The sequence below is a fragment of the Microtus oregoni genome, unplaced genomic scaffold (genome assembly GCF_018167655.1).
Source record: "Microtus oregoni isolate MIOR12 unplaced genomic scaffold, Mior012 000012F_ref0000307, whole genome shotgun sequence".
Taxonomy (NCBI): Eukaryota; Metazoa; Chordata; class Mammalia; order Rodentia; family Cricetidae; genus Microtus; species Microtus oregoni.
The window spans coordinates 32,083,405-32,105,244 of NW_024543071.1; the positions used below are offsets into that span (position 1 = coordinate 32,083,405).

Below are 21,840 nucleotides of genomic sequence, written 5' to 3' on the forward strand. Positions count from 1 at the left end.
GTGACTCAAATTTTCTCTGATCGGTATTAGTATGTTATGTCTTCTTTTTAAACTTTTGCTTTTAATCTTTGTGGGTTTATACTTAATATACATTTTTAACCAGTATGTTAGGCCATTTATTGCTAGGAGTCTGTTAATCTATGCACTTTAACTTGAATATTTTGATCACTCACATTTATTATAGTCATTTATTTGAATGTTCCATTTTTTCCTGTCTTACCTTGTTTTTTTTTTTTACCTACTTAGCTTTTTTCTTTGTTTTATTTTTGCTTATATTCTGATTTTCTTCATAATCACTAGCCCGTTTAAACATCCTTGTGCCCCTGGGCTAGCTACTATTTATCTAAAGGTATATATGACATTTTAAACATCCTTGTGCCCCTGGGCTAGCTACTATTTATCTAAAGGTATATATGACATTTTAAACATCCTTTTGCCCCTGGGCTAGCTACTATTTATCTAAGGTATATATGACATTTTAAACATGCTTGTGCCCCTGGGCTAGCTACTATTTATCTAAAGGTATATATGACATCCTTGTGCCCCTGGGCTAGCTACTGTTTATCTAAAGGTATATATGACATTTTGTGTCACATTGTCACTGCTTTAATGTCTGAGGAATGTTTTAAAATATTTTTGGCTAGGATATTTTAGGAATTATATTTTTAATCTCTCCCTGATAATTTTTTTATTGGTTATGATATATAGATGTGAAAGATATAAATACTGAAATTGGTATATAATGATCATTTGATTTAGGAATTTCCTTCCATCTACTGCTTTGTGCCTGAAGGGTTTGTTTAAGTAGCATTGCCATAGAGAATTTTTCTTAAAGTGCCTTTAGTTTCTAGAAGATTAGAAATCATGGTATCCTTGATCATTACATATTCTAAAGCTAGTTCTTAAGCTTTCAAAACATCAAATGTGCTGTGTCCCTATCGTGCAGGGGCTATCTTTTCCCAGTGGATCCAGACAGTTGAATGCAGAGTGGTTAGGGCTAATTAGTAAGCTGGTGAATGATGACAGGGGAGCCTATAGCCGAGTCTCCATGAATATTAGGGAAGTGTGCCAACTGAAGCTGGCTTAATTCTGCAAACAGGAGCCTTTTTGCAGAAGGATTCATGGTAATTAACCAACTCAAAGTGCAATATTTTCCTTTCATTAATTTGGCAGAAAACAACTAAATATCTACAGCAAAACTGTTTTTGACATTTTCATTTTCTGCTTCGAAAATAATAGATATTTTGAATTGCACTATGAAAGAAATTTTCTTAATTTCCATTATAACTTCTTGAAAATGTAGATCACTCAATTAGCAGGGTTTATTTTTTTAATTTAATAGTATTAATTGACAACAGGAGTGACCAGAATTGATTTACATTTTGAAGCAATAAGCTTGTAGAAGACTCTTGGAGAGTTTATTGGCTCTGATCTATTTTGCTGTTTTCTTCCATGCGTGTGTAAGTAGTAGGATGGCAGGTAGCATTTTCAAGCTCACCTCTGCTCTATATGATAAATACCATTTCCTGCTCTGCTCCTATTTATTTTGGGCTAAATTATATTTGTTTATATTAATCATTTTATTTCGGTTGTTAATTTTTTAGCTTAAAATGTACTTGCTGCTAACCATTTTATAGGAAGTATCTTGACTATTTTTAGGAGGGTCCATTGTTGCTAATTTTTTTCTACAGTTATTGTAGAAGTCTTCGTTTCATGATATGTTAGTCTTCATATAAATGCTTTAATTTTAATACTTTTTATTAATAATCATTCATAATAGGCATACATTTACTAAGCTCTTTATTACACAGTACTTTCCCTTCTGCAGTTTTGAGACATCTTGTGGTTATAATTTTCTTCTGTGTATATTGAACATGTTTACTCAGAAAAGTAATTTTATTTTAACTTTCTTTTGATTTTTAACTGTCAGAAACCAATCTCAGTCTATCTCAGAATCCAAGTGCAGAAGGCTTTTGGGCTAACTTCTGAAATCCCATGGAAACACGTGGTTCCCGGAGTGCTGGAAATACATTGTCAGTCCCATCACTAGGAGCTTAGATATTGCCCTTCTCATCACTTAGGCTTCCTTCTTCTTCACTCTTTGTACATTTAATGCTTAGCACTCTCAGATACACCAGGCCATCACACCACCACTACTCAGCTAGAGTGACCAGCAGAGATAGAGGGACCAGCATGGATAGAGAGACCAGCATGGATGGAGAGGTCAGAGTTTAGTTCTGGTTCCAACAGTCCCTGAAAAGAGAATATGGAGCATCCTGCATAGTGTTGTAACTGGTTGTAAAAACATACAGTAGTCCAAGGGCAGTGTCACAAATGACAAGCTTGCTGTTACCCTCCCAGTTAAGGGCAGTGTAAGTAGTTGGGAATATTGGTAGAGTGTTTGCCTAGAATACAAGAAGCTCTGAGTTTGGTATCTAGCACTAGAAACAACAACAACAACAACAAAAGTATGGCGGCACAGTCCTGTAATTTTAGCATTCAGTGGGTTTAAGCAGGAGATTCAGAAACTGAAGGCCATCCTGTGCCAGATGGGGAATTTGAGTGGGGAAGGGACTCATGTATTTTACTGGGTATATCAATATTAATTTCTTTACTCAATCAATAAATATGCTTGGAAACTGCTATTGGCAGAGATTTAATGGTGAATAAGGGAAGTACAGTTCTAAATATTGAGAAGCTTACACACTAGTAAGTGTGGAGTTTTAATTTTTATTTACACTTCTCTCATACAAAACATCTCAACCACTGCTTCCCTTCTCTTCTCCCAGTTCCCAGCTGACCTTTCCTCTTCCCCAGATCCACTCCCCCTTAACCCATCCTCTCTTCCCAGAAAATAGCAGGCTTCTCTGGGACATCAACTTAACAGAGCACAATAAGACACAACAACAGGCACAAACCCTCAAATCAAGACAGGATGAGGAAACCCAGTAGGAAATAAGAGGTCTAAACAGCAGGCAAAAGAGTAAGAGATACCCAACCCCCAATATCAGAAGTCCCTTCAGAACACTAAGCCAACAACTATAACATATATGCAGAGGGTCTAGCCCAGACCCACTCAGGCTCCATGATCGCTGCTGCAATCTCTGTGAGCCCTCATGAGTTTTGTTTATTTGATTCCATGGGCCATGCTCTCCTGGATGTTTTCTATCCCTCTGTCTCTCACGATTCCTCCTCTTCTTCCACAGGGTTCCCTGAGCTCCAAGGGGAGGGTACCTGCTGGAGGCCTCCAACATGGGTTTTCTCTCTACTTAATGTTTATATGTGGAGTCTCTTTATCTGCTCCCATCAGCTGAAGCCTCTCTGGTGACCACTGGTTTAGGCCATTTATCTATGATAATAGCATAACCATTAAGGAATCATTTCACTGTTTCCCCCACCCCAACTATAGTTGGTTCTACTCTAAGTTTCTAGGATATACAGCCTCCAGTTCCTGGCCATCTAGGAAGTGTCTGGGGCATAGGCTCTCTCTTGTGTAATGGACTTCGAATTAGACCAGGCATTGGCTGGCCACTCCCACAAGTTCTGGGCCACCATTATCCCAACACATCTTTTAGGCAAACATTTTGTAGATTGAAGGGTTTGTGGTTGGTTTAGAGTCTTGGTCCCATCATTGGAAGCCTTGCCTGGTAACAGAAGATGGAAGGTTTGTTCAGGCTTGGTATGTCCCATTGCTAAGAGTCCCATCTTTACCTACCCCTAGTCTACCTTCAGAATCTATTCTATTTCCCCTTTCCATGGAAATCCAAGCATCTTCCCTACTGCCCTCCTTGTTACTTAGCCTGTGGATTATAGCATGATTATCTTTTATTTTACAGCTAATATCTATTTATAACTGAGTACGTACCATGTTTGTCTTTCTGGGTTACCTCACTCAGGATGATTTTTTTTTATAGATCCATCCGTTTGCTTGCATATTTCATAATGTTTTTTTTAACAACTGAGTAGTACTCCATTATGTGAATGTATATATTATTTATCCATTGTTCAGTTGAGGAACATCTAGGTTGCTTGCAGTTTCTGGCTACTATGAACGTAATTGAGCAAGTGGCCTTGCTGGAGGGAGTGTTCTTTGGGTATATGCCCAAGACTGGTTGTCTTAGGCTTTCTAAGACATTCATGTGAAGAGACACCATGACCACAGCAACTTGTATAAAGGAAAACATTTAATTGGGGTTGGTTTACAGTTTCAGAGGTTGAGTCTATTATCTTCATGATGGGACATGGCAGCGTACAAGTAGACATGTTGCTGGAGAAGGAACTGAGAGTTCTACATCTTGATCCACAGGCAGAATAAGCAACTGTGTGTAACACTGGGTGTAGCTTGAGTATGGGAGGCCTCAAAGACAATTTCCACAGTGACATACTTCCTCCAACAAGGCTGTCTACTCAAAAAAGGCCACATATCCTAACAGTGCCACTCCCTACGGGGACCATTTTCTCTCAAACCACCATAGTAGTATAGCTGGGTTCTCAAAGCAAAATGACTTCCAGTTCTCTGAGTAACTGCCATATTGATTTCCATAGTGGTTTTACAAATTTGTACTCCTACCAGCAATGGAGGAGTGTTTCCCTTGTTCTACATTCTTGCCATCGTTAGCTGTAACTTGTGTCGTTGATCTTAGACATTCTGACAGATGTAAAATAGAATTTCAAAGTAGTTTAATTTGTATTTTCTGATGGCTGAGGGTGTTGAGCATTCCTTTTAAGTGTTTCTCGGCCATTTGAGATTCTTTTTATTATATACAGGATTGTTTTAGCTATCCTGGGTTTTTACTTTTTCCATATGAAGTCGAATATTGTTTTCAAGGTCTGTAAAGAATTGTGCTGGAATTTTGATGGGTATCACTTTGAATATGTAGATTGATTTTGGTAAGATTGCTGTTTTAACTATTTTAATCCTACAGATCCATGAGCAAGGGAGATCTTTCCATCTTCTAATATTTTCTTCAATTTCATTTTCAAGCCCTTGAAGTTTTTGTCATACAAATCTTTCACTTGCTTGGTTAGAGTTACTCCCAAGATATTTTATATTGTTTGTGGCTATTGTAAAGGATGTTGTTTCCCTGATTTCTCTCTCGATTGTTTGTCATTAGTATATTGGAAGGCTACTAATTTTTTTATTTTATTTTATTTTTTTTTAATTAATCTTGTCTCCAGCCATGTCACTGAAGGTGTTTACCAGCAATAGGAGTTTTTTGGTAGAATTTTTGAGTTGCTTATTATATCATCTTATTGTCTGCAAATGACGATACTTCGATTTCTTCCTTTCTAATTTATATCCCCTTGATCTCCTTTAGTTGTCTTGTTGCTCTAACTAGAACTTCAAGTACTGCATTGAATAGATATCAGAAAGTCCACAGCCTTGAACAAATTAATTTATTCTAGAGAGATGGCTTGAGCAGTGCACAGCACTTGCTACTCTTGGAGTAGACCTGGTTTGGGTTAGCAGCATCCACATGGAGGCTAAAAATCTGTAACTTAGGTACAAAGGTTACAGTACTGTCCTTTGGTCTTTGTAGGTACTGTATGCACTGGAGAATGGCTGTACACATAGGTAAATCATTCATACACATAAGAGAAAAATAAAAGGATTAGCTCTGAAGAATGAATTATATAATATAAATAAATATATTAAGTGCTTTGAAGCCTCACTGCTTAAAGGGAAAACAGTGTTTTCATGAGGGAAGTAGGTCTGGAGAAGATAGGGTTTCTTATTTTACGCACTTCCTTCTAAACAGGTGAAACTGTTTAAACTTAAAGTAGTGAGGGATATGTGTTAATCTGGACAAGCAGAATGTATGAAGGCCTCGATGTACAATAAGCATGGTATAGTGATGCAAACAGAAGATAGTAATTGTGGATTAACAAAGAAAAATAATCTGAATAAATTTTTTAATTCCTAAAAGTTATTTGTCAATTTCTAAGGACTAGTGTTTGTACTGTCTCTATATACCAAGTGTGTGATCTGAGTAATAGAAGAAAATGTATAATGAATGTTAAAGGCACTGTTATTTTCAGTAAACTTAATATTAAGATGGGCGTTTGAGTGGTAAACTCATACAGGATAACATCATGTTATAAGAAAGAGCTTAGCATTGCCTTCAAAGCTTCTCCCTTGTTATTTATGTGATCACTTACAGCAATATTTATTTAGCACTTTATTATGTATTAGAAAGTTTTAGTCATCATGGTTATCAAATGAATAATTAGGAGGCCCCTTCACATCGACCTTATCAAAGTTCTGCTACCCAAAACATCCTGTGCTGAGCTTCAACTTAAAAAAAAGACTTTGTTAAACCATGTGCATATATGTTTCTATGGGGGTATGTGCGCATTATAACTGTTGCCTGCAGAGGCTAGAAGAGGTAGATGTGCTTGTAAGCTACCTTATGTGGGTTCCAGAAACTGAAGACAGGTCCTCTACAAGAGTAGCATTTCCTCTTAATTGCTGAGCCATTTCTTCAGCCCTTTAATCTTACTCAAGTGGGAGACTAGTGAAATTTCAGACTCTTCGACCCCACCTGGTCTTAATGAATCAGCTCTTCATTAAGAGCACCATGCAGTTAATATGCATTTTGTAGGTTGAGAAGCAATATTTTAGAGCAGAAATGGCTTATGGTTTGGGGTGGGGGAGTTCCACTGATAGATCATTATTTTAGATAAATGTTTGAAGATTTATTTTTACTAGCATGAATGTCCTGCATGTATATATGTGCACCATGTGCATTCCTGGTGCCCTCGGGAGCCAGAGAGGGCATTGGACATCCTAGATCTGGACGTAGAGATAGCTATAAGCCAGTATGTAGAGAGGGCATTGGATATCCTAGATCTGGACGTAGAGATAGCTATAAGCCAGTATGTAGAGAGGGCATTGGATATCCTAGGTCTGGACGTAGAGATAGCTATAAGCCAGTATGTAGGTTTTGGGAAATGAACCCAGGTCCTCTGTAAAAGCAGAAAGTGCTCATAACTGCTGAGATATCTTTACAGTCCTCTTTGAAATAGTATTTAAAATCTATTTTGAATAAAAAATGTTGGTTGGGGATGTGGCTCAATGGAAGCATACATCCCTAGCAATTATGAGGCCCTGGACTTGATCCCTAGCACCTAAAAATATTTTACTACTTAAAAACAGAAAAAAATGCATATGTATTAATGTTGATATATATAGTTATATATGTGTTACACACACACACACACACACATATTCACACACATTGATTAAAGACCACTTTAGTATGCATGTATTTCTCATCCATGTGTTACCCATCCCCATTTGTTTACAACTTCTGTGGGACCGCCTTCACAGCAGATATGGACTGTTTGCCCCAGAGACATTTGTGCCCACAAAGCCTAAGGTATTTACTGCTCAAGCCTTTATGGCATTGTTGTGCTGCCCCCTCTAGAGCATAAACAGATTTTGGCATGCATGATGGAAACTGACTTTACCTTATTGATTATGAGCAGCTTTAGGTCTTGTCAGTGTTTGAACTGCTCTGGGAAGTAGTGATTTAACACATTTTGCCTTTCAATATGTAATCCAAGTTAAATACTTGGAAGACTGGCATATAAAACATTTAAACATTTAAAAAATGCATCAAAAATTTATGATAATATAGGTATGATAATGGAGATCATACTTATGAAATTTGAGAAAATTATGACTATCATAATGAAATAAAAATAATATATACTTATCTTGCTTATTTTTAAAGAAAAAAGTTTATAGACAGGGTCTCACGGTACTTCCTAATCTGGTGGCATCAAATCATGTAGTCAAATAATCTTCCTGTTCCACCCTACCAATTAACTGGCACTCTAAGTGTCTGCTGCTACATTGAAATAATTTACTATATTTATAAAAGTTGCCCGGTTCTTCTCAGGCAAATTTGTCATTTAATGGTAATTATCTTTTGTGAACTGCAGCGGCTTATCAGTTTACTTCTGTATGTACCTAGGAGACTGAACTTAGGCAGAGGCACCTGCCAATGAGAATACGCTAGCGGTGGAGCTGGAATGAAGACAGCACCTCTGATTAAACTATGTTGGACATAAGCAAGGGGATGGGTTTATAAGCGGTTCATGATTAAAGGGATGCAATCCCCGCAGCATTCAAGACTTACATCACATCATTTTTCTTTTATGTGGTTGAAAACACATTGTTGTCTTAATGTTCCTTTGTAAATAAAAATATTGGTCAATTAAAACACTGAACATTTTTCTTACTAAGAAGCCGTGGTGAGCTAGACTGTAGCGGCTCACGCCTTTAAACCCAGAATTCAGGATTATAATGAAGTAAAAAAATTGAAATAATATATATATATATATATATATATATATATATATATACTTTTCTTGCTTATTTTTAAAGAAAATTTTTTTTTTAAAGTGGCAGGTGGATCTGTGTGAGTTCGATGCCAGCCTGGTCTACAGAACGAATACCAGCCAAGGCTGTTCCATGGAGAAACCCTGTCTCAAAAAATAAAAAAATAAAAATCTAGAAGAGTCTAATTCAGCTAGGTTGGGGACTTTGTGGGTTCTCAGAGTGATTTTATCTCCTCTTTGCATGTGGCTGTGGTTGGAAGCTGTCACCTAGACAGGAACTTGTGGCTTTATATACTGCTTCAACAGATTGGGGACTCTGAGCTAACAAGTTCAGTGAAAGCATCTGGAGAGGTCTGGTACCCAGAGTACTGCTTGCCCAATATTTTCTAAGTTGGCTCGCATGGATACTTTGGAAGTGAATGAAGTTTCTGTGACTACAAAATGTGTGTGTGTGTGTGTGTGTGTGTGTGTGTGTGTGTGTAAAGTATTAGGGGTAGATTGTTTCCTTGGAGAGTACCTATAGAAAAGAATGCCTATCTCTCCTGGTGGGAAATACCTGGTGTCTCACATTCTAGAATCAGCCAGGTATAGTCAAAGAATGAAGTTCCTAGCAACTCTGGAATACTTACTGATTGTATCTATCCATTCATACTACAAACACATAATTAGGTTTTTTGGCTCTGATACTGTATTATTAACATCAGATGTGTAATACTCGATTTTCAAGTATTCTTCACATTTTTAAGATATTGCAAAATGTATTATGGACTCTTTAAAAAGCTATTGTCTCTAGGCCCTTGGCCTTGAGTATGTCTCAGCTTTGGTTTGCATAAGTATATCTAATATCTGTCAGTTGAGAAATCAGTGCTCAGCTAATATGTTTTTATTTGGGATATTATCAATTTTATCAAAATGTTTTTTAAAATATAAAGGTGCTTGTCTTTATACTGATTTCTCATTTAAATCTCTCATGATTCCCTGGAAAGAGATGTTTCTATAAATTTTAAATATAAATATAACGATATTTATACTTAACAAGAGAACAAATCGATGCTATAGTTGGCAAGAGAAGAGAATTATGACAAGTTAAAGTGTTCTGAATTGTCTATTTTCATTTGACATGAAGGGAAATAGGAAGGTAGAGTTCAGGAAGGAAGGACATGAAGGCAGATCAGTAGGTAGCAGGCTGTGACGCTATTTTACTTAAGTCCTTATAGGTTACGAAAAGTTCAGTCAGCACTGATGTATCGAAGGTTCTATTGAAGACAGGTTTTTTTTCATGTTAGAAACTATGTGATTTACAATAAATATTTTCATATCATCATGATTACAATACTTGAAGTTTTAAGATTTTTTGTTTTTTAACATTGGATCTCAACATAGAGCAAGGCTAGCCCTGGAACCCGAAATGTTCTCTCCTCTGATTTTGAATGTTGGGATAAGACTTGCAATGCCATGCCCAGCTAACTTTGTTCAAGTTTTAAAAAGCATTTTGTGTGTATTTAACCCAGATTCAGAATATCCAACTGGGTACTAGGAGAGAAGAGAACTATGAATTGAAATGAGGAGGGTGCAGAACAGTTTAAAGCAATGTTGAGAGTAATTCCTGTTGCTGGTATTGGAATCCCCTTGCCACAGAACATTGCAAATTTTTCTAATTTTGAGGTAGGTTTTTCAAGAGTTGGACAGGAAACTGTGCGGAAGACATTTGTAAGAAAAGCCTCGCATTTATTGGCGGTGGTGGCACCCGCCTTTAATCCCAGCACTCGGGAGGTAGGCCTGCTCTGCAAGAGCAGGGAGAAAAGAAAAGAAAAGCCTCACTATGTGACAAGGACTGAGAATGTTAGCAGAAACTGGTGTCTGTTAGCGGAGACAGAAGAGATCAGATGTTAGAACTCTGAAGACGGCTGAGGTCTGGAACAAAAGTGTGGAAGAAAAAAACTGCCCAGAACCAGGTTCTGAATTCTCTAGCTAAGTGATTGTCTGCACCTGTGCCACTGAGCCTGGCGATCATACCGAGAATCTGCATGGGCTTCATGAATGTCTACAGCTGTGTTAACAGTTCCTGCTGGACTCTGGCGCTCTGTACCCAGCACCATTTGTAACACTCTAGCCATCCAGTTGAAATAAGCAAGGGCCCCTCCCTTAGTCTGTTTTTGCTACTCTAAGAAAATCCCCAAGGCTGAAATTCATAAGGAACTGAATTTTCTTTTCATAAGTTGTGTATTCTGAAAAGTCTGAGATTTAGGCAGCATCTGATTCAGTTGTCTGTCTAAGTCTGTTCTTACCCACTACGTGGTCCTTTGAATGCTCCTCTTTCTGGAGGAGGAGGGTTCTGTGTCTCCACACGGCAGAAGATGGAAGGGACCGTCCTCATTTACGGAGCCATTGCCATGCAGTCCATAGTCAGAATCATGAGAGTCCTCATCAGTTGATTGCCTATCTGTCCCATCATTTTGTCTTTTACATTTTTATCTCTTGAAATTTATAGGCCATCCATTCACACCAAAGCAGCATCCTGGCATACAGCTTACGTTCTTTTTACCCTAAGAAAATTTAAACAAATCTCAACAAAATTTGGAGTACAAATAGGTTTTAACCTGCCAAACTGGAAGAATTTGATAAATACACTGGGTCCTTCTCAAACCCATCCCAGCAACATCAAATCAGTTCTACTTGTTCAGCTGATGATTTTGCTGGTTGAGGCCAAATATTGTCACTCTCTGAAGGAACATCGGTATAGAATCTAAATTACCTACATTTTATTATTACAATGCTCAATATATAATTAAAAACATTATTCTAGAGATGTCAAAAGAAAGTGTAGCCTCTGGTAAGGAGAGAAAGTAAAGAGAAGTGAACCTTGATATGACCTAGATGTTGATGTTAGTGGCCAAAAGTTCATGTGCAAACACCCTTGCAAAGACTTAAAGACAAAAACAAGCACACAGTAGGGTAATTGTGATATTAATAAACGAAAAGGTAAAAAATAATAGGCATAAAAATGAAATAATTAAAATAAGTAAAAATTCTTTAATTGTAATGATAATAATCAAATGTATTTGTTTTAACATCTCCAATAAGATATTAAGGAAAACTAATTTCATATATATCGTTCTGTAGAACCTAGGGGTAAAAGGTTGCAGGAAATGGGCAGTGCCCAATGGAGGGAGCTGAACAGACACATCTGATATTTTGCAGATGTATAATAACTGAAGTCAGCAAGAGAGGAGCATGAGGGGAATATAAAATATTTAGGTTGAAAATGTACCATTTTAAATAAGAAAATGTCAAGCTTAGCAAGCCCCAAGTATAAATTGACTATAATGTTTCATATTAAACTGCCAAAATAGCTAATAACCGTTACAATGATAATGAAGAAAAAAAATTTCGAGACAGGGTCTTACTATATAGCCCTACTTGACCTGGAACTCTCTGTGTAGAGTAGAGTAGCCTCAAACTCATGTAAAATACTGGTATTAAAGATATGTGCCACCTTGCCAAGCTTGAAGAAAATAATAAGGAACTCTTAAGTGTTAATACTACCATTCCCGAAGAAGCTACCAATTTCTCTAATTTATGTACTTAAAAATACTGAGTCATTAAGTCTGCATGTATGTGTTAATTTAAGAATAATGTATTTCAGATTATAAGAAGCGTGCAGGCCCATTAGATAAACTATGCAGAACCATGTAGATAGAAAATGAAAAGTTGCTTTGGCTCTTGACTGTTTGATCTCATCATGTTTTTATTTTGTTTATTTTGATAGGCAATAGAGTATCATTTTAAAAAGTAATTTTCTTATGGGAGCATACTACTAATTTATATAACCATATTAATAATTATAATTTATTATTATTGTTGAGGCAAGGTCTTTGTGTGTAGCCCAGGTGATTTAAAATTTTTGGTGATTCTCTTGCCTCTTATCACGCAGACGTGAGGATAACAGGCATGGACCACTGTTTGTGACTAAGGCTATTACATAATAAAATAAACCTTAAAATCTGACCATTACATGTAATTTTTATGTTAAGTTGATCTCTTTAATGGTAAAAGTTCACGGTAAACTCAGCCTAAATATAATATATAAATGTGTGTATGTATGTGTAGCAATGCCAGTTATAGATGAGAAATGAATTGCAGAGATAAAAATTGCTTCTACCTTCTGTTTCTACTTCATGAAACCTGAATACAGAATTTCTATCTCAATTGATAAGACATTCAGTTATGTATTAGAATTTCTGAATTGTTGATGTTTATTACTCTTTCCACTATTTGAAGAGATTGCTATGCTAAAAATTTTCAGGGATACACCTATGTGTATTAAAATTTTTCTCATTTAAATGATATTTTAAAAAATGAAATTGAAGTGATTTTGCACCTAAAGTTCACCAAAAGACAGCCTCCTGTTTCTTTTTTATTCAGAGATTTTTATCAGAGGAATGTAGACTGGAATCTGCAATGGTTCTCAAAATCCCAAAGTGGTAAGTGAGACCAATTAAGTCTTTTCTTACCAATATTTAGTTGTAATTTTTCTCTATAGTTCTTTACTGAAATATTTAAAATGACAAGCGACATCAATTCCAGTGCTCACACATCTGATAATTGTAGTGTCTGGCTATTAGCAGTTCTGTGTCTGTGTTCCTAATGGGTTTGATTCATTTAGTACCTGGAGTTACGGTCAACAATGAAAGGAGTGGGTGGGCAGGAAGCTAGCCTCATGGCACTGTCCACCTGGCCCCATCTTTTTCCAGATAAACAAACCACATCCTAAAGTTGATGTGTTGCCCTAATCAATCTTGTTAGACTGAAATTAAAGGTGGCATTTCCTGTTTTTACCCCACCAATTCAAGAATTAGAATCCACATTTAGATTGTAATCTGTGATCCAAGTGTTATCTTTATAAAATATTAAAATGTTTAAAAGAGTGAATAAAAATTTGAGACTAATATAGTTATGAAACAATAAAGATAGGACTTATGAAAATTAAGAATGTGACATTGTAATGAAATAAGAGAGTTGGTGTAGCACATTTATTTATTTCATTACTTTATTGATTTTATTGATATTGACAAAATCATTGATAGGAATAAAAAACATTTACAAAAAATAAAATATCCAGGGTTGTGGATCTAGGTGTCCTGGGTTAGCACACAACACTTCCATACATACCCATATGAACAAACACATGAAAATCAAAGATGTTATAAAGCTTAAAATTAGTTTTCAAGCTGACACTTTAGGTTTATAGTAAATTTTTCTGTATGTGAAGTATTTGTTATAAGTATTACAAATTTTTTTTATTCTTTCTGATGTAAGAGTCTTGCTAAGTAGCCCCAGGTGAATTTCTGGTGATGTTCATATTGATGACCTAAGTCTGCCTTCAAAACTGTTGGTTTTCTTATTTTGTTCTGGGTTTAAGTATTCACCCTCTGTCTTAATAGGCTCTGTGAAGCATCAAAAATCTCATTCATATTTAACCAATGTTTCACATTGTTCTGGCCTTCTCTTTCAAGGGTTAAATGCTATTATTTGGTGTAGTTCAAGGCAAATGTGTATGGCAGCATGCAACCTCTTGTGTTTCTGATCACATGAATTTGCTTTCTGATAGTTTGTCTCCTTGCAGTCAGGTTCACAGTGGCAAACTTCCTCATATCCTATAAAGGGTTGTGGGTGAACTTTCAATTATGAAGCGTGCAGTTAACAAGACCCTCCACGTAGTACTCAAAACAGTTTATTACAGTAACCTAGCTTATTGAATATTTAATTTACAAATTCATTTATACTCGTACTGATGAAGCATACTAAATAAATGTGTTCCACATTTAGTTTTAATTTTTTAATACAAAATAAAAATGTTCAGGTACTATATTGCTGGCTGCTTATCCATTTAAAACCAATTTAGAAACAAACGTTCTGTTTTGTAAGATGTAGCATTCAAGCCCATAGGCTGGCTGAATGCAGCACATAGGAAGGAGTAGCTGAAGGCAGAAGGGCTGAGCGTTAGGAACTTCCCTATTGCTTGAAGTGCTGAATTGTTACATTTTTTTTTGTATCCAAAAACAGCCCATTAAATATGGAATTCTTTATTGACCCATTTTCCTCACTTTGAAAGTGTACCTCTTCTTGTTTTGACGCTGAGTTTTAAATTACTTGAAGAGCTTCCAGTTTTCTGTGATTATATCCTATTTTTACTTAAACTATTCAAGCCACGCCTTGACTACAAACTTCAAGTAATTATAAATCAATACAACCTAATAGTCGTTGATACTTCTTTAACTCTTAATTTGTAAGCCAAAAGGCTCTGTCTCCAGTTCTTAGGGTCACTCTAGGAGGTAGGAATTACTAGTTCTCCACTTGGTAGTTGAGAAAATTCAGACTGTGATTGTTAAATATCTTCCTCATTCTCATGGCTACTAGTACTGATAAACCAGGGTATAATTCCAGACGATGGAGAATTCAGCATTCCTAACCTTTATGCTACTTATATGAATACAGACAATTGATAACACACAGATTTCTTAAGTTAATTAGATAAAGACTGACATGTACATCGGTATCTGCTTTTATTAGATAGAAATAAGAACTATAAGTATTCAGATATTAATATATGGCTCCTATAGCAGAGATGGCTCATTTAAAAAAATGTTTGCCGTTTTAAATGCTATTAAACAAATTGTACACCTTCTAGAACTGATTTTTATATTTCTGTAAATATTTTGGTCTTACCTTTTGGAAATAGCCACAGAATTTTCCCAGATTTAACATTTTATTGATAATAAACCTTTTTTTATTTAAAATTCACTCAAGTTTACTGCTAAACACATTGAGTTATCGGGTCATTTATTTGTGCTTTCTTTACTCGTGTTTGTGGAAGGGTTCTGCCTTTCACAGTTTACAGTATGTTATATTTTCATTTTTATTCAGTTTAAAAGAATTTTCAATTTCCCTTTTATTTCTTCTTTGACTGTGTGTTAATTAATTGGGGTATATATATTTATTTTTCAAATAATCGATTTCTTTTTTAAATTTTTTTTATGGTATTAGGAGTAAAATTCAGGGTCTCACTCATGCTTGATTGACACACTGCTGCTAATTATAACACCAGCCATGCTACTGACTTTCAACTTCATTTTGATATGATAGAGTTTTAACATTGTCATCTGTTCTTGAGAAGGGTGTATATTTGGGTACTGTTGGTTATGGTGTCCGATCAATGCTGCTAGGTTAGGATGGTTAATATTCAGTCCATCTGTCTTTGCTGATTTTTTATATTAATTTTGAAGAAAGGTATTAAAGTCTCCATGTATGATAGAATATATTGCTATTTTCACATCTCATTCTTTGCTTTATTTAGTAGTTCTGAAAATAGGTACACAACATTTATGATCTCTGTGTTTTCTTAATAAATTAACTCCTTTGTCATTATAGTTGAGCCGATAGTTATTGCTTTGAGAACTACATTCTTATTTAAATGCAGTAATTTCTGTAATATGTGTTTTTTTGCTTATTGTTTTATCTTGTTTTTGGTTAGTATAGACTTAGACTCTGCCTCTTTGGCCTGCCACAGGATTCTTTCACATCACGCTACTGCATGTATAGTCTAAGACTAGCCTGTGGTTGTCAGCAGCACTGGGCAGTAGGGAACATTTATGTTTGTGTACCTTTTGGGAATTTTGAAGAACACTGCTTTCACAAATTTTCCTACTGGCTTATTCCTTTTATAGGCATAATGGTAACTTCTGTTTTATTTCCCCTGAATGAAACTCAGATTAAAATGACTTTAAATGGCAGGAATATGCCAAATAGCATAATGTAACAAATACTGTTATTGAAATCTCTTAGTTTGTATTCAAATTCTGGCACTATCACCTGCCAATTTTTTTACCTCCAGAGTGGATATGAATCACCCAAAACAATTATTGTCCTGCGTGTTTAAGCATTTGACTTCTACCTTGGCTATCACAATTCAGTGCGTTAGTATTTATTTGGAAATACATAAGTAAAATGATTGTAGGATTTATTAGTGATTTGTCATGTAAAGATTCTAGAAATTACTGGCTGACTCACAAGTCTATACTCTCGTTTTTCTTTTAATTCTTCCAACTTTGATCATTCCTTTCCACTTTGAGACAGCTTTCTCACGTTAGCCAAGATCGTTAATGTAGATGAGATTACTGTGAGTGAATTTGATAATCCAAATATGTTCAAGAGTTGGGGAGACACAGGTAGCAAGTAAGTCACAGTAAGTCTAGTGGCAGACGTTAAGGAAAATTCACATACTATAAGTGGTAGAGACATTCAGGAATGTCACTGCTTTTATCATCTACAGAAAGAGAATGTGAGGATTACTACCAGTGTATGATACTGTGAGAAGGAAGGTCATCTTGGGTCTCATGTGTTGCATTCAAAAGGAAGCAGTTCACATTAATGGAACTGGAGTTTGGATAAATGAAAAGACCTTGGACAATGGATCTAAAAGTCTTCACAATTTACTAGTGAAAGTTAAACTTCAAAATATTATTTCAGGGGCACTGTATGCATAGGACACAAGAGCAAGGGGGGTCTTCTGTAGTGAAGACAAAAGAGGCAGCCGAGGGCGGCAATGCTTTTCAGGGCTAGGGAGCATTACTTGAATCTCTCAGCAGTGACTTATATTAAGGGAGTTAATTTTAATTTGGAGTTAATGTAATTTTTTTAATTTTATCCTAAACAGATTAGAATCATAAATGCCTATGAAATGTTAGTGGTAGTTAATGAGACTATCTCTTTCAGTAAGATAGCAAATCTGCATTGGGCCATTCAGGTTGGCATAACTAATGGAAAGTACATTAAAAAAAAGTATTTTTACCAATTTTCCACTGGCTCTTTGCAATAACACAATTTTACTCTTATGAGTGTCCTCATTCTTGTTGCAAATTTCAAATATGAAGCAATTTTTTTCTCATTAACTTTGAAATTCAAAAGCAAGAAAATGTGTAAGCAGATGAGTGTGCTAAGAGCATAGTTTTATAGTTTTACTTATTCCCAAGTGTGTCTTGGGAACAGAGAACTCAGCATTCCCAGTGGAGAACAACGTACATTGTATAAGACTGTAAAACAAATAATGTGTTAATTTTTCTGGCAGCTACATGGTAGGTGCTCAGTAAATGCTAGTTTCTGTTTAGATGTTTATTGTAAACAGGGTTGCCTTAGCCCAGTCTTTCCTGGAACACTCTACTAGCTGAGCACTCAAGCTGAGTATGACCTTGAACTTCAGATAGCCCACCCTCCACCCCCAAGGCCTAGGACTAGACTCTTCCTCCTCTCCCCCTCTTCCTCTTCTTCCCCTCCCTCCCCCTCATCCCTGTCCTCCTTCTCTTCCTTTCTTCTCTTTTGTAAGTTTAATCAAAACAAAGCATAATCTAAATACGGAGGGTAGGGTATTTAAAAATAAATTAAATATGTTCACTTTTGAGCTATACAGACAAATTATTAGCTATAATATCCTCCAAATTTTAAACTTATATTTATAAAATAAGTTTATTAAATATTCTTGGAGGAAAACATAAGCCACATCATTTATAATTGCTGAGTTTTAATACAATTTTATAATATGACTCTTTAGATAAATTGGGTGTGCTTTTAAAGACTTTTGCTTGATATGTGCACAACTGTGCTTTAACAAGAATTTTTATAATGTTTTCTTATAAAGAAACTTAATATTTTGATAAATTAGATAATAAGAAAAAGTGTTATTATACCTGAAAAAAATTGATGTTTCAATAAATATATGTATTTTACAGAAGTAAAGGTTTTGGGTTTGTTTGCCTTTCCTTTGTTGTTTTGGTTTATAGATTTTACTTTCTTACTCTTAAACTAGGGAAACTTTTATTCATTTATCATGGGATTTTTAGACTCATAAGTGTAGAACACACTAGAATCTTATTTCTAAATTACATTATTCTTTACTTACCTAATCTTTGTTCCACTTATGTTAAATAAACAGATCTTCCAACATTTGTATGAATGATTAATACCCAATTTCGAAGAAAAAAATGAATTTATCTGTAGAATTTTCTGTGCCAATTCAGAGATTTGTGTTTTTTCCTGAACTTTCAGATGACCATAAAATTCCTTATCTATACAAATCTATGTGCATACTTTTATGAAGAGGCTGGTACAATTAAAGTATATATTGCCTCTTGATTTCTTTTGTTTGGGTTTTGATCCAGTTGTGCAGTTTCTGCAGATACCATTGTATCTACTGAAGCTGCCCGACAGTGCCACAGGCTTCCCAGTTGGCTGGATTTAGAGCAGAAGCTTCAGAAATGCCAGTCTCCGCCATCCTAGTCTTCATTATCTTTTTACTAAAAATGTTTACTTTCTAAAAATACTTTAGAGCACTCTCAAGAAGAAAACAATCTAGTGAATAAATTTTTCTTATTAGTTAGAAACTTTTGCTTCTTTTATCTTTCTCCTATTAATTGCTGTTTATGAACTTGGAAACAAAAATAGAATCATCTTGGGGTCATGTTGAGAACAAATTTTGCAACTCATAGCATTACTCGTAACATGATACAATAGATCTTTCATTGTGGAGGTCCAAATTAATCCGGGTATAAACCATGACTCAGGACCATTGCCTGAAGTACATGTTTAGCCCTGCTCTCTGATCCTGTGTTTCTCCGAACAAAGTCAAGTCTAGTAACACAAGACGAATTTTGACCTTTAGTGGTCTTGCTATAGTGCAGTTCTGCCCTAGTGCTGACTGTACAAGCCTAGAATATAAAACACCGTGGATTTGATATCATGATGATAGTGTTATTTACAGAACCAACCATTTTGTTAATGTAGCATGTTTGCATATGTAACATTATAGTTTGCCTGTTTAAGTTAAATTTAGTTTTGTGTTTCTGAGATAAATTCTCATATAACCCATGCTGGATTATAAAGTTGAGGATGAGCTTGTCCTCCTGGTCGCCCTTCCTTCTCCTCCCAATTATTTTGTTCCCATTATTTTGAGCTTTCCCTGGATCTTTAATATCTACAGTATTCAGATTATGACTGGGTTCCTATAGTTAATGTGAAAATTAGTTGTCAGGATATGCCAAAAATGTTTGAAGAATAAAATAAACGGTATAATTAAGCTGCATTAGTGACAGATTATCTACCGGGAACAATTTGGAGGTGCTATCTTGTCACTACTGTTATTTATATGGAGTCCTTTTATTTGGCATGGGCAGTAGAGAAATTGATGGAGTAAAGAAAAAGAGGAGGAAAGACTAGTTATTCTCACAAATAAGAAAACTCTTGTTAAGTGTAACAAAATTTATTATTCCATGCTAAATAAATTTTATAGTGAAAGGAAATATATTTTTCCATAATTAGCTATTCAGTTGTGTTTAGGAAACAGTTTTATAAATCTAGATATAAGAAAAATGACCACATGTAACCATGCCATAAACATATCTGACATGAGATTTTAGATATATAAATTAGATTAATGTTGGTGTGTAACAAGAGAATAGTTGACAATATCTTCATAATAAATACTACATGTACATCAAAAATTTTATAAGGTATTTGTTTCAATGTTGTTTTAAAATCTGTCAATACTCTTTTATCTATATTAGGTGGGACATTACTCTCACACAGTAGAAATTTTAAATTCTTTAAAAATATAAATCTAGTGGGTGTCCCCATCATGGTCTTGACCTCTTTGCTCATATTCTGACTCCTCCCACTCTTCAACTTGACTTTGGGAGCTCAGCCCAGTGCTCTGCTGTGACTCTCTGCCTCTGTTTCCATCAGTTGATGGATGAAGGTTCTATGGTGATATTTAGATATTCATCAGTCTGACTACAGGGCAAGGCCAGGTAGGGCACCCTCTCCTTAAATGTCTTAATTGGGGTCGTCCTTGTGGATTCCTGGGAATTTGTCTAGTGTCAGGTTTCTTGCTAACCCCATAATGACTCCCTCAATCAAACTATCTCATTCCTTGCTCTCATCTCTGTCCTTCCTCCATCTTAACTATCCCATTCCCTCAAGTTCTCCTCCCCGTCCCCTTCTCCAGTCATCTTTTCCTTCTGCCCTCCCTGCTCCCCAACCCCCATGCTTCCAGGTGGATCTATGTATGTTTTTCTTAGGGTTCACCTTGTTACTTAGGTTCTCTAGAATCATGAACTATAGGTCCAGTATCCTTTGTTTTTCAGTTAGTGTCCACTTATGAGTGAGTACATACCACGTTCATCTTTTTGGATCTGGATTACTTCACTCGTGGTTTTTGTAGTTCCATCCATTTGCATGTAAATTTCAAAATGTCATTTTTTTTTTACAGCTGAGTAGTACTCTAATGTGTAAATGTGCCACGTTTTCTTTAGCCATTCTCCAGCTGAACTTTCAGAAAGGAAATTTGTACTTTTCTTTGCTTAGTAATGTAAATGTGTTTCCTTTATCTTTCAGGTTGGAATTGGTTTTTTAATTGAGCACATTTTTTCCACATTGGACATCTAACTTTAATAAAATATGCTTAATTTATAATAGAAGAAATATAAATCTAAACATAATAAAAAAACCTAGAAGCAACTTCAAAATAAGGACATTTAGTGCGTGCTGTGGGGAACCTGTAAATTGCCACACTAAACCGATTATCCTTGTGAGCATTTCATGCAGCTTGACAGTGAAAAGTACACCTTGTAAAAGCTGTTACACAAACCATTTCATTTAAAAGGTTTCCTTTTCACACCCTGAAATTACACTTACTCGCTTCAAGAGGAAATTCAGAATCTGTTCCTTGTTTATTTTGATTGCAATTATTGATGTGTTGATTTTTGCTTCCTGGTGAACTAGAAATTAGTCTTTTGGGTTTCTTTATTGCAATAAAAACACAATGTATACTGTAGGCTACATTCCGGAATCATGAACTCAGATCACCAAGTCCCTGGGCTAACACAACATAGCAAACAAACACCTTCAGCGTATGTACAGCGTATAAGCATTTTGTTGCATCATCACACATTTGCATATCTGCTTTACTTGAGTTTTTGTTAAATGCCCTTAAAAGGTGCTTGATTCATTTATGTAAGAAAGACATGGAAACTTCTAGGCGAGCCTCTGATCGTGGGATTCTATTCTCCGTGTGATATGAGTGTTTCTTTCACCGTGCAATAAGCGCTTGGAGCTCCTGGCAGCATTCCCTGTTCTTTGTGACAGTCTTCTTGCTGTTTCTAAGCTATGCTCTCTTAAAGCTTTTTTTTTTTTAAACAAAACAAAACTGGGAACTGAAGTCCTGAGTTGTAATGCCAACTCTAATACTAACTAATGAGACAATTTTGAATATTGGTCTCAGACTCTGAATTGGGAGCCTGAGTACTTCTTAACTTTAAATGTTGCTATTGGTAAAGAGGTCAGTTATCTGATAATTGTTCTCCTAGCCCAAAGTACATCTATTGAGTGATTCATTTACCAATGAATGTTTCTCCTGAAATAAATTTACTGAAGCATGAATTTACT

General features: G+C 35.6%; 1 protein-coding gene across 4 annotated transcripts in view; it reads left to right on the forward strand.

Moving 5' to 3' along the window:
* The window catches only part of Rfx3 (regulatory factor X3), a 249,052-nt gene that overhangs the window by 76,218 nt on the left and 150,994 nt on the right, over positions 1–21,840 (forward strand). For 2 of the 4 annotated variants that reach the window (XM_041661035.1, XM_041661036.1), the window contains exon 2: positions 12,772–12,830. The exons of the other annotated variants lie outside the window; for them this stretch is intronic. The gene's annotated coding sequence lies outside the window, so the exon portion shown is untranslated. The remainder of the gene's footprint in view (positions 1–12,771; positions 12,831–21,840) is intronic. 4 annotated transcript variants of the gene reach the window in all.